This window comes from Triplophysa dalaica, chromosome 1, assembly GCF_015846415.1.
Source record: "Triplophysa dalaica isolate WHDGS20190420 chromosome 1, ASM1584641v1, whole genome shotgun sequence".
Lineage (NCBI taxonomy): Eukaryota > Metazoa > Chordata > Actinopteri > Cypriniformes > Nemacheilidae > Triplophysa > Triplophysa dalaica.
In genome coordinates, this window is record NC_079542.1 from 21,924,024 (window position 1) to 21,939,738 (window position 15,715).

A 15,715-nucleotide genomic window follows, 5' to 3' on the forward strand; every position below is an offset into this window, starting at 1 on the left:
GAAGCAATACATCCACATAATCCAGACTAGTAAACTGGACTGTTTACTAAAAAAAGATTCAGGGTAGGGTTCGTAAATCCATTCTTAAATGTGAACGTAACATTCACACTAGAGGCTTAGAAACTACTAGCTAGTTTGTAACTAAATCTGTATGCTATTGGGTTGCTTGGTCTTAAGGCAGAACGTAGCTTGTAAACAATTTTTTTATTAAATATACTGCCTATCATATATAACATATTTCAAACTAGATTAATAAACAAATGCTGGTTACAATAATACAGTCTAATTAACGCAGTAATAAATGACTTGTAATGGGTGTGATTTCATTTTACTGCCAACCACCAATGAAATAAAAAGAAGATGACTTTATCTTGACGTGCACAACACAAGCAGATACACGCATGGAGGCAGGCTCGGATGGATTACAAAAATTAAATGTCATCACATAATGTTCTCTATTTTAAAAGTAAGTGACTGTAAATGTCAGCATTATCATGTGTGTAAATCGTTGAAGAATGTTGAGTGAAACAAGAGCTTATTCAGTCAGTTCTGCGAGTCAGTTACTCCTGACCGCTTCCGTAAATGTTTAATTTATACATAACGTTACGCTTCAACTAAGTTGAATGGTGCAACTCAGAAATATTTAGTAGAGTGTAAGTTGCAACTTAGTGCCCGTTTAAGTCAAAACTAGGCTAAGTTGTAACTTACACACAGCTGGTGCAACCGGCCCCAGGTGCTTGTTAAAGGAATAGTTCCGTCAAATTAAAAAAAAAATACTGTCATCAACAATTCACCATCATGTCATTCAAAACCCATATATGACACTTTCCTCTGTGGGACACAAAATAAGATATTTTGAGAAATTGTTTTGTGTCCATACAATGGGGGTCAATGTTGTTTGGTTACCAACATTTTTCAAAATATCTTCTTTAGTGTTCTGCAGAAGTAAGAAAGTCACACAGGTTCGGAATGACAAAAGGGTGAATAAATCATGAAAGAATTGTCATATTTGGGTGATCTATCCCTTTAATGTGGGAGGCATTTTCTGAGTAAAACTGCTTCACTTCTCTATCTGCAGAGATGTCTCATTAGCAAGAACTCTACAGATATAAAATGGTTAATGTGGTGGGTTTGTGAGATCTTTAAAAAGAGTTGACATTTTCCTATTTTCTCTCAAAAATATGGTTCATCAAAAAGCTTGACAAACTGGAAACGAAAAGTCTGTTGACAGGCGCCTTTGCATTGATATTCTCGCCGTCAGTGAATTTTACAGGCTAATTATAAAATAATTTTTGCTTTGAAGCAGATATGCCTTTCATTTTCTACAGAGAGACGCACGCGTAATATGCATATCTTCTGTTTTTATATCCCTCAGGTACAACTAACAGGCCTAAAAACGAAATTCAAGCCATACATCTAGCGTAAGCATCAGCAATGTTATTCAATGAGAGCCAAGTCAAATGAGAAGCTGTCAGTCAGAGGGGAAATAAGGAGGTTCAAAGGCTGCGCAGTGCCGTAACTTTTACAATACAGTTTACGAGGCACAAACTAAACGCTTTTCTCAAAATGAAAGAAAGTTTTTAACTGCAGGTCTTTTTTCTGAGGAATACCCGGGTACACAGAGATCCAAATTAGATCTCGGTAGCATTGACATACTTTTCCGCTCACAGGTACAGGATGCTTCATATATGATTAATTAATTGAGGCAGGCTGCCATCTGTGTTTTAACTGATTAAATACCGCACAAAGTGGGATGCACCTTTTGATGTGATCCTTTGGGGGACCAGCGCCGGCTTTGTATTTCTACCTTGATTAAGCACAATGCTCCTGCATCTTCCTCAGCCTCGCCAGTTCAAAGTCTCTTTAATTTGTGAAGAAAGGACACAGAAGCGCTTTTAAATCCTGCCCATCTCCAGCGGCTCTGCTGGCTTCCTTTTACGAGAGCATCTTTCACAAAGGAACGGCCTATTCTTTCACTCATTCACTTGCTCGCTCACGCGTTCATTCATTTCCATTTTGGAGAGGGCCGCCATCTGTCTAAACATAAAAAATTGATTCCAGTAAATTCTCACCTGAGATCTGTAATGGGGAAAGGCTTTTAAAGGTCACATGTGTAATAAGTTCCGATGGTCTCACTCGCTCAGATAATGGCTCTTTAGTCCATCTTGCATTGCTGTTGTAGTGAAATAATGGAGCAATCTGTGGACCATTCGGTACAGTAGTGCCGAGAAGTTGTATGGCAGCCAAGCATATCCACCTTATTTTTGGCGTAAAACTGGGCGCCGCAATCTTTGAGCTGTTTGTGTATAGACTTCTGGTGAGCCAATATAGTTTATGGCAGTCGTATTGAGAGTAAGACGAGAGTGCTGTTTTAACTGGCTAGTTATTATTTATTATGGATCGCAAAGGTACAAGCTTAATGTATGCAGTTAGAGGTTGCCATAATATCTGGTACAAACTCAAAAAATGTCTACAAAACATTTGATTTGACCGTAATCCACGTACCAGAGTTTAATCTGGATGTCGCTCACCTTATGATCTGCATTCATTATTTTAGCCTACTGGATGCCCTTCCTCCTGGACAGTTTACCTACTTGACAACAATAACTAATAGATATTGTGCAAAGGCACTTAATGTATAAAACTATAATTGTTATATTTCATAGATTACATTTAAACAAAACCTATTTAGTACAACTAAATAAACTGTATGCAAATAGTTGTAGAATAATGCTAGCAGCAGGTAAAATTTAGTCATCAGCTTTTTTATAACTTAGCAGTTTAAAATTTAACAGGCTAAAGAAAACCTACCTGCCAGAGGATCGCAGCTGAATGACTAACAGTTACATGACTTGTCCTGTCATTACATTAGATTTTCATTCATTTGGCAGTCACTTAATCCAAAGCACATTTAACTTGTGTCAACATGCTAAACAGAACTGATAGCCTAGATTTCCAGGCCATATTACTTGGAGGATTAAATCAGAAGCAAGGGAGAATAAACAACATGAAATAATGTCTTTATTTAATGGATTTATAAACAGACTGTTATTGGTTAGTTTGTTTTGAGTTGTTTTTAAGAGTTGTGATGGATTCTGCAGCTCGGTGGAGACCTGCGATACAAGAGCAACCTGCCGTCTCGATTCTTCTGTTATTAGTTGTAAGCAGTGTTGGGGAAGTAACATTGAAAAAGTAATGAGTAACTAGTTACTTATTACATATTCAATAGTGTATTTAGATTACTGTACAAATTACTCTCTCCGAAAAGTATGTAATTACTTATTACTCATTACTTTCTATATCCTATATCAACCTTGATTAGTTAAGAAGTGACTCCAGGATAGACAGTACAAGGCTCTTTTAATTCATTCAAGTAAATGATATAAAATTACATAAAGCAGTGCAAGTATTACAAATGTGAGAATTATACATTAAGGCACAGATTTTAAAGATTGACTTTGAATTTTGATATCAATTTCACTATTACACAAACATATATTTCACAAAGTATTTAGTTTAATTACATCAGAAGCAACTGTTATTTCATTACAGAAAGAAATTGAGTAATCCCTTACTTTTAATTTTTCAAGGGAAATCTGAAGTAACTAAATACTTAGTAACTAGTTACACCCAACACTGGTAATAAGGATCTAGAAATGTTTGCTCCACTTTGACTGGGATTCACACCTGCTTTTAAAAACACAAATTTGTGGACTATCATGTACAAATTTTGACCGACTTTCCCACTGTGCATGTACTGGTAACTTACGTCTCTGTGCTTCGGAGACCCGTCAACTCCGAGAGAAAAAACGAAATAATTGAACATATATTCATATGATATATCACGCAACTTCATCCTGCCACTCTGTAATACATCACGTGTGGAAAAAAATATTAGCCAGAATTGTTTTAATAGTGTTTTGAGCATGCTCCCGCGACACCACTTTCATTGTTTTGCACAGACTGGCTAATAAAATGGAAGTCTCAACACAAAAAGGAAGTAGATCACATCGTTTACTTCCGACATCAAAGATAAGCTGTATAAGAAGGCCAGTCGGCTGACTTGTGCTTGGGAAATATAGTATCCACAGGACAAAGTGGAACTCTCGTGCAACAACTCTATTCCCCCTGCATTGCTAAGGTTCAGAGAGGTTTAGTGGCTGCACATGAGCCTAATTGAGCTCCAGTACTCCAGTTTAGTGAACAAAATTTGAATAAAGGGAAAAACAAATTCAGTACTGCTCTAAATGATGAGTTCCCTGATAATTGTCTAATTAACTTTCAATTGGTGCCCAGTATAGTCATAAACGACGTTCATAATCAAATGGAAATTGCACCCTGATTGCTTTAAAATAGAATCGCTGTGTGATGATATATTCAATTTTATGTTAATTATGAGGGATAAGCTACCACTCTCCATGAAGTCTGTAATTGAAATGTCAGAGCTAAATCCAAGTGTACTCCTTTTTTCTTCCTGACACAGCCCTCTCTAGGAAATGACTGAGCGACGAGCGTTTCGCAATTCCCAATAACATTTGGATTGAATATTCCTACTTCATTTACAAAACAAGCCCTTAGAACTGAATCTCTGCATCGAAGTCCACAAATCCCATTTAACAGAGACCAGCTGGTGGAGCGCAAAAGAAAGTCGCTCAGATTTAATTCAATTGAATGTGGGTTCATAATTCAGACTTGGTGCATCCTAGAGGTTCTAATATTAACTTATAGGCTGTGCCAGGACTCTGTGGCATGTCGAAGTCAAGAATTAACTGGTCACAGCAATATGTTTGGCAAGATAGCAAATTAGTGGTGGAAAGTTCCAATGTCAACCGACCAGCAAAGAGGATGCATTAACCTGCCTTATATAGCTCTATTTTCCCTGAAGTCAGTTTATGGACTTAACCCTAAGAAAGCAACAGAACTTTAGCTACAGATCTCTATAAAAAGTAAAAATAAAACATAGCCATTAATTTTACATAATGGGTAGAGGTGGACAGTGGTGAAGTTTTTTTACTTTGCTTTCTTTAAGTATCTAAAGTTTATCAGCAGGTTTTTAATTATTTTTCTTTTACTTTGCTACATTTTAAAGCAATGTTTTGCCTTAAAGGCTCAGTGTATGGAAATTAGTGGCATCTAGTGGTGAGGTTGCGAATTGCAACCAACGGCTCACTCCACCTCTCCCTTTTGAAGACCTACAGCGGCTGACACAAGTCTAAGATGTAACCCCGTTTTCCCTTCTGTTCCAAAGAAGGTGGTTTATTTACGAAAGTACAAGGGGACCCGCGGTGTATGTAGATAGAAATAGCTAATTCCATGGTAATAAAACATACAGTTCATTATGTAAGGTCTTTATACACCTCTGAACACATAGTTATGTCTGTCATATTGCATTTCTGTTAATAGATCCTCCTAAAAATTACACACAGCACCTTTAAGAATTAGACCTACGTACACTTTAACGTACCTTCTCTGGATGACGGCATTATCATTTCCGTGTAATATCTGAAGGAGGCATTATCCAAAAACCGTGATGTCATACGCATGCCTATTAAGCGTTCAGTCAGTAGGTATACACGAGTATTACCCAAACAATAATCCAAGCTGCATGTTTGTGCCGGGTGACATACTTATTATCATTTCTCCAGCAAAAAGGAGATTTATTGCACCACTACAACCAGCTGAGACATAGTATTTATATGCACACTACTATAATCACAAATACATGCCGACAAATTGTTTTAAAAGTACTTTCAGATTAAAACAGTGTATAATGTGCGAAAGCGCGTAGGATTTCTTTATAGCTCAACAGCGCCATCCACTGGCCTGGCATGTATAAAACATCGTTTTTATTCGTTTTCCCGGATCCATGTAAATGCGAATCGTTTTTGATAACGCTGTCGTGTGTATGTGAAACTTTTAAAAAACGCAAAGGCAAAACTTTTTTTTTTATCGCATAAACGTACTCTGAAAAGGTATAGTTTATTGAAAATATACTTTGAGGTAAAAAACGTCACTAGTGTCCCATATGCTACTACAGAAATATAATTAAACATGACTTTCTGAAAGACAGCAAAAGCTGCTTTAACATCTCAAATTCCTGCTGGCACACAGCACCGAAAATGATTCCACTTTGTTGTTTAGTCTCCAACCCTATACAAGATAACGTATGGTTTTGGTTCCTCTAGTTTGTAAACATATAGACTTAATTCTCTCCTTGCTCTGATAATTATACAGCCAAATCTTTCGACACTCTATTCAAGTAATTCAGCGTCAACAGCATATGCATGTCACCAATCTCACCATCCACTCTTTACCGCTCAAAACAAAAGAACTATGACAAACTGTCAAGATCTAAGCAGCTTGCTACATGGAAATGAAGCAATTAAAATAATGCCACATTATGGTTTCCACTGAGGGCAGCATCTGTTTTTTAGCTCCAATTCAGCACATAGAGCCATTTCATGTAAGATTAGCTTACATGAGCCAAGCTAATTGGTTTTTTGTTTTCATACAAGTTTAAGTAGGTCAGAAACATGAAAAAAAATCTTCATCATTTATTATTATATGTGATAAAGGTCAATGAGCAAGTCATATTTGCCGAATCTGGAACAATATTTTACAGTATTACAGTTTTGTTTAGATACGTCGCGAGAAAAAGTGTCCATATTACATTCACAAGGTTTGTTAATTAAGTCTCAATTTAATACAAGGAAATTAGAAGAAAACAGAAGAGTGAGTTTCACAGCCGAAGCAAGGCAGGGATATCCATGCAATACATGCTAAATGTTAAAAACCCTAATGTCAGTGGAAATCTGTAATTATCAAGAAATATTTTTTTATTATCCTCTATTAGAATCTCCATTTCTGGAAGAGATAAGTTAACCTGTAAGGCCAGCTGCTGAAACTTCCCAACCTTTTTGGTGACAGGTTTTATGAGCCTAATGCAGTTTGTGATGTATAGCATAATAACCTCTCTGACTGTAGGGCCTAGCTCCTAATATCAGCTGCCTTGTGCATCAGGCAAAATTATTGTAATGAGACCCTATTTCCATATAACAGCGAAATGAGTTCATTATTCTAAGTTATATTGGTGGAGTAGCTGAAAGAAATTGATGCTTTTATTTGGACGGAATTGGATTCTGGGCATAAATAAAATTAAGCAAAGTTGCAGATGGCAAAAATGCAATAATAATTATATTGTAGTTATCAAAAGGTCATCATCAGCCCCCCGTGCCACAATTTAAACATTTGTTGGCACTACTTGTTACGCCAGTACCATTATTGAAATTTTGTTCCATGTCAATATCCCAAAAAGCAATTGTTCAGAGTGTGTCCTTGCATCTAACAGCATTTCAAACATTTCTTTAGCAATGCGAAATAATCGCACAAGTATGTTGTTCATCACGCAAATGCTAACACGAGGGCGATTTGGTGGATTCCACAGAAGGCTCACAGTTTCCCCTTTATCACGCACGTTGATCATTCACATCATTCACATTCCTAATTGCATTTATTTCTTTCAAGGTAACCTTTACAGCAACCTGGTGTGTGGCTGCATCGGCACTATTCAAAAAGCCCATTGAGAGCAGCGCTGCAGTGTATCCTCTTCATCAGCTGATTATGCTATCTATCAGCCACAGCTGTCAATGCTCATTTAAGAGCGCTGCCAGACCCTCCGAGTGATGCACTGGAGTGTAACCCCACTGATTGCTGTTTTGTAATCCAACACCTCACCCGGTTCCTTCCTGGAACAAACATTGTAGCCCCTTTAAATGTAAAATTTGTAGAACTAAGCTCTGCTGTACAAGATGGGTGAGGAGGGCGGAGGAGGGGGGTGAAGCCTAATTACAAACACATTTCCATCGAAGAAAACATATTGTTTTTGTTGTTGTTGTTAGGATAGAAACGAAAGGAGTGAAGGAGAAAAAGGGAAGAAACACGGGCCCAAATTCTTTTCTGCACTGCCAAGGCACGCTTGGGATGCTGGCAGCTACAAAGATTCAATTATACAAAGTGCAAAAAATAATTAGAAAAAAATAATAGCACTTAAAAAACAGGCCCCTCCAGAAATTGCGTAGAACAATAAATCTGTTAATTAGCTCATTAATATTCAATTGGGGTCAGTGGACTTAATGGAACCTTTTTCATGGGCCAAGGAAATGTTTAACACTCGCTTCTTCCTCTGCTGGCTTCTATTATCAACTATGCACAGGCGAGTCTTATCAGCGCTCCAGATGGTGGAGAACAATGCCGACCCATTATCATCGCGCCGCAGCGTGTGTGCCTTGTAACCGGTGTGTGGTTGAGACAGTGAAGTATAGATACAGGGCCATTTAGTGTAATTGATATGTGGTATATTTCGTATTGTTTAAGCCCTGTTTGTTTGCTCCGCCGATATTCAAGGCGAAAAGGGAAGGCGAAGATAGATTTCCGGCAATGCGGTTTCGGGCCCCTCTCTACAGGTCACAGATAACTTGTCAACACTGAGGCGGGTGTAAAATGCATCAAAGCTAAAACTCGTGGGCACAGAGAAAAAGAAACGCGGGGAGAGAGAGAGATTTTGTTTGTGCAAAGAAAAGACGCCACTGTCAACCATTAGCAAGTGCTAGGGCTGATGTTTTATTCAACAAGTGCGATGAGGAAAGTTGTCTAGGCACAGATTGTGTTCCTCAGCTTTGTTGAACTATTTTAAAGGCTATTATGAGCTTATTGTCTCCGTTCCTCCTAGTCAATTAAATTGCATGCGAACACCAAAAGGTCAAAGGAAACGTAATAATAGTGCCGAAGTGACTTGAAGCATTAGAACATATTCCTAAAAGTGATATTTTTCATCCTCTCCACTTATGAAAGCTTTCCCGCTGTCTGCAGGATGGAGACAAACCTTTGAGAAAATTCAAGTTAAATGAATCAATAAGGGCCGAGAGCACATCCAGCTTAGCTGACACGTATTAATAGCAACTGGTTACGTGGTGTAGGAAATAAGTCAGACTTTCACACAGCTCGATAAACAGCCATAACCTGTTGTATTGTTGATTATTTTTGATGTGAGAATAGGAGGAGATTATTTTCCCATAAACAGTGCAGGTCTGATTGTGAGATTTTCAATTGGCTCCATCTTCAGTCAAGAGCCATTTCTATAACAAGTTCTTCAATCTGTCACTTAAGACAGAAGACTCAATCGTGAAATCTTTTATCCTGCCAGCAGATAATAGAAGCACATAACTAGTCTTTGATGAGGTCACTTTCTGTGTCAGGTGTTCTGAACTTATGAAGACCTTCACTTCACTTTCACTTATTAAGAGTGAGAAACTCGTAATGCTAGAGGTTTGTTTGCAGACATACAGGAGCCATTTTTATTCTATTTTGTGCATATAACTAAATAATTTTAATGTGTGACATGACCAGACACTTACTATGTTGTCTTTAAAATCATTATAAAAAAAATATTTTACGTAATGAAAGAGTACTGATACAAAAGCAAAGATGATAAAAACAATACACAAACCAGTTTCTGTCATGCGATTAGAGTCGCCCTGCCGAGTGAATAAACATTTCACTCTGTAAGATTAGCATGACACTCATTCTGTTTCCCTTTCCTCAATCCCTCACACGTGCAAGATAAATGTCAGCCATAAGAAGGCATGCCTCCCAAATCCCGAATGGGGTCTCACTTTTAGCAAGAACAAGGTGGAACATAAAAGCAACAACAATTTGACCTCTGTCACAGCTTGAAGTAAAGACTTTATGGATTTTTCTCAGAGATAAAAGCAGAAGCATTTTGTTCTAACCATGCTTGTTTATTAAAACCATTCAGCATGCACAGTAAGATTATTTCAAACTGCTTTATCTTTTTAGTCACTTGTAAAGTTTCAATTTGACTTTGCTTTATCTCTGTGGAGAATATCTATGAGGGCTATGCAGAGGGTGAAGGGGATATTTTCGCTCAACCTTCGGCCCAGGCAGCTTAGTGAAATGAAATACAAAAACAACAACAGGGAGTCAGTGGGCATGCCAGTGACCAGCAATGCTGAGGAAAATTGAAGTGGCCTGCAGTTGCTTTATAACTGAGATATGAGGGGGAGATATCGCTCCTCACACAATGTGTTCAATCTAGTGTAATATTTAAAAAAAACATGTATTTACTCAGTCTGGTGGATTTCAAATAGGAAAAGACTTTCACTCAGACAATGTCAATGTAATATTCTGGTAAAAAGTATCTGCAAGTATGTACATGGAATATTAAATTAATTTAGGTTTAAATGTATTTAGGTAGAATACCTGCAAGTATATCCACTGGGATCCAAAATCTTTCATCTTTAAATCTAAATCTTTATTTAATCTAAAAAGATAATTAAAGGGATAGTTCACCCAAAAATGTAAATTCTGTCATCATTGACTTACCCTCTTGTTATTTCGAACCTGTTTGACTTTCTTTCTTCTGCACAACACAAAAGATGATATTTTAAAGAATGTAGCCAGACAATTGTGGTATTGACTTCTATTGTATGAACACAATGGATACAGCAGTTGTCATTCTTTAAAATACCTTCTTTTGTGTTTTGCAGAAGAAAGTAATTCATACAGGTTGGAATGACGAGAGAGTGAGTAAATTATGACAGAATTTTTTATTTTTGGTTGAACTATAACTTTAATAATGAAAAAAAATCAAATATTTTTGAAATGTGGTTAACATTTAAAATTACAGAAACGGCAGGTGTACAAGTTGAATACAATGAATAGGGAGGAATGCATCGCTCTATATGGCGCTCTACCAAAGGAAGTCCCGCCTTCCAGTGAAATGCCTGATTTTTGTGCGCAATTTTGAGTAAATTAAGCTAAGCACAATAAAGTTATGGTACAGTTCATGTCATGCTTAGTTATTGATAGGAAATGTGCTGTTTAATTTAGCACTTGTACTGAAATGTCTTCTGTGTAAATGTGTACAAGAAATGTCTTTGTATAGTATTGTAATTATTTGTTAATTGTAATCTGCATATCTGTTATACTGCCGTGTTGGTCGAAACTGGAAGTTTTTCACCAACTGTTGCACTTGTATACACTCACCTAAAGGATTATTAGGAACACCATACTAATAGTTTGCTAAGGGCTATCCGGTCCCTGTACAACCAGAGCAGGAGCCTGGTTGCATTGCTGGCAGTAAGTCAGACTTGTTCCCTGTGCATGTTGGACTCTGGCAGGGCTGCCCTTTGTCGCCAGTTCTGTTCATAATTTTTATGGACAGAATTTCTAGGCGCAGCCAGGGGCCTGAGGGTGTCGGGTTTGGGGACCACACAATTTCATCTCTGCTCTTTGCGGATGATGTTGTCGTGCTGGCCCCATCAGACCAGGACCTTCAGCATGCACTGGGGCGGTTTGCAGCCGAGTGTGAAGCGGCTGGGATGAGAATCAGCATCTCCAAATCCGAGGCCATGGTTCTCAGTCGGAAAAGGGTGGCTGGGCAATCCCTTAGAGATAGGGTGAGAAGCTTGGTCACTCGGGAGGAGCTCAGAGTAGAGCCGCTGCTCCTCCACATCGAGAGGGGACAGCTGAGGTGGCTCGGGCATCTTTTCCGGATGCCCCCTGGACGCCTTCCCAGGAAGGCGTTCTGGGCATGTCCCACCGAAAGGAGACCCCGGGGAAGACCTTGGACACGCTGGGACTATGTCTCCCAGCTGGCCTGGGAACACCTCGGTGTCCCCCCAGTAGAACTGGAGGAAGTGTCTAGGGAGAGGGAAGTCTGGGCATCCCTGCTTAGACTGCTGCCCCCGCGACTCGGCCCAGGATGAAGCGGAAGAAGATGGATGGATGGATGGACCATAGTAATACTGTGTTTGACCCCCTTTCGCCTTCAACACTGCCTTAATTCTGAGGGGCATTGATTCAACAAGGTGCTGAAAGCATTCTTTAGAAATGTTGGCCCATATTGATAGGATAGCATCTTGCAGTTGATGGAGATTTGTGGGATGCACGAAGCTCCCGTTCCACCACATCCCAAAGATGTTCTATTGGGTTGAGATCTGGTGACTGTGGGGGCCATTTTAGTACAGTGAACTCATTGTCATGTCCAAGAAACCAATTTGAAATCAAGCTTTGTGACATGGTGCATTATCCTGCTGAAAGTAGCCATCATAGGATGGGTACATGGTGGTCATAAAAGGATGGAGATGGTCAGAAACAATGCTCAGGTAGGCTGTGGCATTTAAACGATGCCTAATTGGCACTAAGGGACCTAAAGTGTGCCAAGAAAATATCCCCCACACCATTACATCACCACCATAATTGCATGAATGAGAAATTGAACAGGTGTTCCTAATAATCCTTTAGGTGAGTGTATATGGTTGAGTGACGATAAAGGGATTTTTATTAGATTTTTGCCAGCGATTTTAGAAAGATCTGCCTTCCCCCATTCAAGTAGATAAGACTGTTGACTTGCTATGACAACATTCAAACATGCAGCCGAGTTGCACGACTTCCGTAAATTGACTTTGGTGTAAAATAACATGAAAAAATGCATGTAAGCAGGAGAGAGAGAGAACATACGTTCACGAAGTTCAGGTGTTTGTTTGTTCACTGCATTTGGGTAATGAATGTTATTTAAATGTGGATATAACAATGGATTTGGAGACAGTTTGAAACTGATATATGAGGCTGTCCCAGCGCTAGAAAATGCTGGACATTCTTACTTCTTTACAATGTTAAACATGCAAGCTTCTCATGCTAAACATGGTCAACTTGTGTCACGCCCTGTTGCTGGCGCCTCAGTTCGCCGTCTGAGGGCATCATCCTACTCTGTGTTCTGCCTATGTTTTATATAAGGACTCCAGTTCCCATCATGCTTTATGTCTCATTATTTGACCAGTGTCTCATTACCTGTTTGTCCTTTTGTATTTGTGCATATATAGCCTTGTGGTCAGTTGTCTGGTGTGAATGGTTGTTGTATGTTCTCCCTTGTGTTTCCCTATAACCTGGATTTACCCTTATGTGTTTTTTTGGAATTAAAGACCTCTTACTGCACGTGGATCCTCTCTTTGTTTTCTGGCTGTTGAATGTGACAACTTGTCAAAAAACGAGCTGGACGTTTTTCGCAGTATTTCTGTGAGGGGAATCATACAGGAACGAGAAATCATGTTAGTGGATGAGGTAAAGATTGATAAATGTTGCAAATAATTGTGGTCCATAAATAAGTGACAGCATGAAAAAAGCTAGTGGCTTGTTAGATGCTAAACACTTCTTCAGCATTTGTCCGCTACACTGTTGTCATGGTTTCTACGTCATGAAATGCGGTAACAAAGGGTAATGAGTATATGACACCATTGACCCCCGTGTCACAGCGTAAAATGGTGATTTTCTCACGATTTACAAGTAGCTGGAAACATTTGAGGTATTGTAAGGACTCAGGTAAACAAATTATATAACCCCGGCCTAGTGGTTTATGGATATTTTACAGCTAAATTGTTACTGCACCTTTAAAACCATTCTGCCCTACAGAGAACTTACAAGAAGGTTTCATTTTAGCAGTGCTGAATTTTTTTAATCAATCAACTCTAGAATAAATCAATTATCATTATCCTTTTTAACATTTTTCCTCATTGGAGGCAGTATGAATGTCACTCTCAATTCAGTAGAATGTGCCAGTGGAGACGCACATCTAAGCTGAGCCTAGATTTTCCTGGTCATAGTTTTAGATTGTGCAAAAGGTGTAAATATTTATCACAAGTCTGGACGTAGTTAAGTCCTACGTTGGGCTTACACCCAACTTTTTTACATCCAGCTGGTGCAACCGGCCCGAGAGCTGTAGGCAAAAAACGAGGACCCCTCCTACTGAGTGTAATTGGGATTTGAGAAAGTTACACTTTCCAAGCACAAATTCCAGCCTGGGCAGCAATGTGGAGGTTCTATTCTCCTCACAGCACACTGTGGCCCAAAAGAGGTCATCTCTATCACCAACGCCACTCTCAAGCACACACACACATACACACTCACAAACACTGTCTCTAACACATAAAGACTCCTCCTTGGCTCCCTGCTGGTGTGGTGGTCTTGAGCCCTCAAACTCTGCTGTCAACACTTTTATGGCTGCCCTTGGCTTTCACATGTTTCTCAGATGCTGAAGGATTTGAAGGACATAGAAGTAAAAATGGAAGGTGATACCAGAGAGAACACAGGAATGAATTGGCAGAAAAGGGATACCTCGAGGTACCTGGTTGTCATTTATTTTAGAAGAACTATAATCAGAAGGTCTGAGCTATTCTCACATGCATAAAGCATTAACAGAAAGGTTAAACGCTATGTTACCTTTGCATGTCACAGTCACCTCTTCATTTTGAACACGAGTTGATCGTGAATGAGCTAGAAATGGAGCTAGAAATGGAGAGCATGAACCAGAGAATAGCATTTTGAAAAATATAGTGAATACGCTACAAAGGTAAAAAAAATAGGATTCAAATCTCTGTAGCTAAAGGTCAGGCACATGCAGTAGAAGATGCAGAAAAAGCTCAGCTTTGATCAAAAAAAGTTATCGTCACAAGAAAAGAAAGTTCAATTTATTCACCCTCCATTATTCAACTCAATGGGATATTTATTTCAATTTCTTTCTTATACAGACGCTAGAAATACAAACAGTTCATGAAATATAAAAAGTATCATATTTTTTTCATATTTTTACTTTTGATAGAACTATCCAGGTATGATAATGTGAAATACTTCATGTTGTCACCGAGGTACAATGGATAGCTGACTGGTCCATTGTAGCGAGGAAGGCGGGACGAGAGCCGTGGGGCGGGGCCGGTGGCGTGAGTGATTCAGCCGGCCCCGCCCCTCCCACGGAGGAGTTCGGGAGCATAAAAGGACGAATCGACAGGCCTGCCGGCGAGAGAGGACCGGGCACGGACATGTTTCAGTTTGTATTTATGTTCTTGTGGCACGGTCGACTGCCGGCATTTTACTTCCGTGTTTTTGTTTGTTTATCTTATTAAAACTTTATTTGAATGTTCGCAGGTTCCCGCCTCCTTCCTTCCTTTTATTGAACTTTATTACATCCATATACTGTTTTTTCGCTGGCACAATCAATCTCTTCACTTACTCTTTTTTTCCTTAACAGCAACATTACATGTTGTTCTAATTTCACTTCTATATAATTTATGACCACACAGGTCATTTTCAATTTATAAATTAAAAAAAAGGGAGGGGCACTGCTGAATCTTTCTTACTTAAAATGAAAATTCTGTCATGAATTACTCACTCTCTAGTTGTTACAAACCTGTATACATTACTTTGTTTGGTTGAACACAGATAAAGATATTTGGACGAATGCTTGAAACCAAACAGCTCTTGGACCCCATTGACTTCCATAGTGGGAAAAATTACAATGATAGTCTAAAGTTCCCCAGAACTGTTTGCTTTCCTACGTTCTTTTAAACATCTCATTTTGTGTTCAACAAAGCAAACAAATTAAGCAATTTTTCCTACAATGGTAACCAATGGGGTCCAAGAAGTATACGGTTATAAGCATTCGTCCAAATAACTTTCTCTGTTATCAACCAAGAAATACATTTATATAGATTCAAAACAACTCGAAGTTGAGTAAATGATGATAGAAATTGTTTTTGGGGGGTGAACTATCCCTTTAAGCATTCCCCTCAGGAAATTTGATCAAGTCGTTCTAACATATCACTGTTAGCCCAACAAGCCTCCATGTGCACAAACCTGTGCTGCT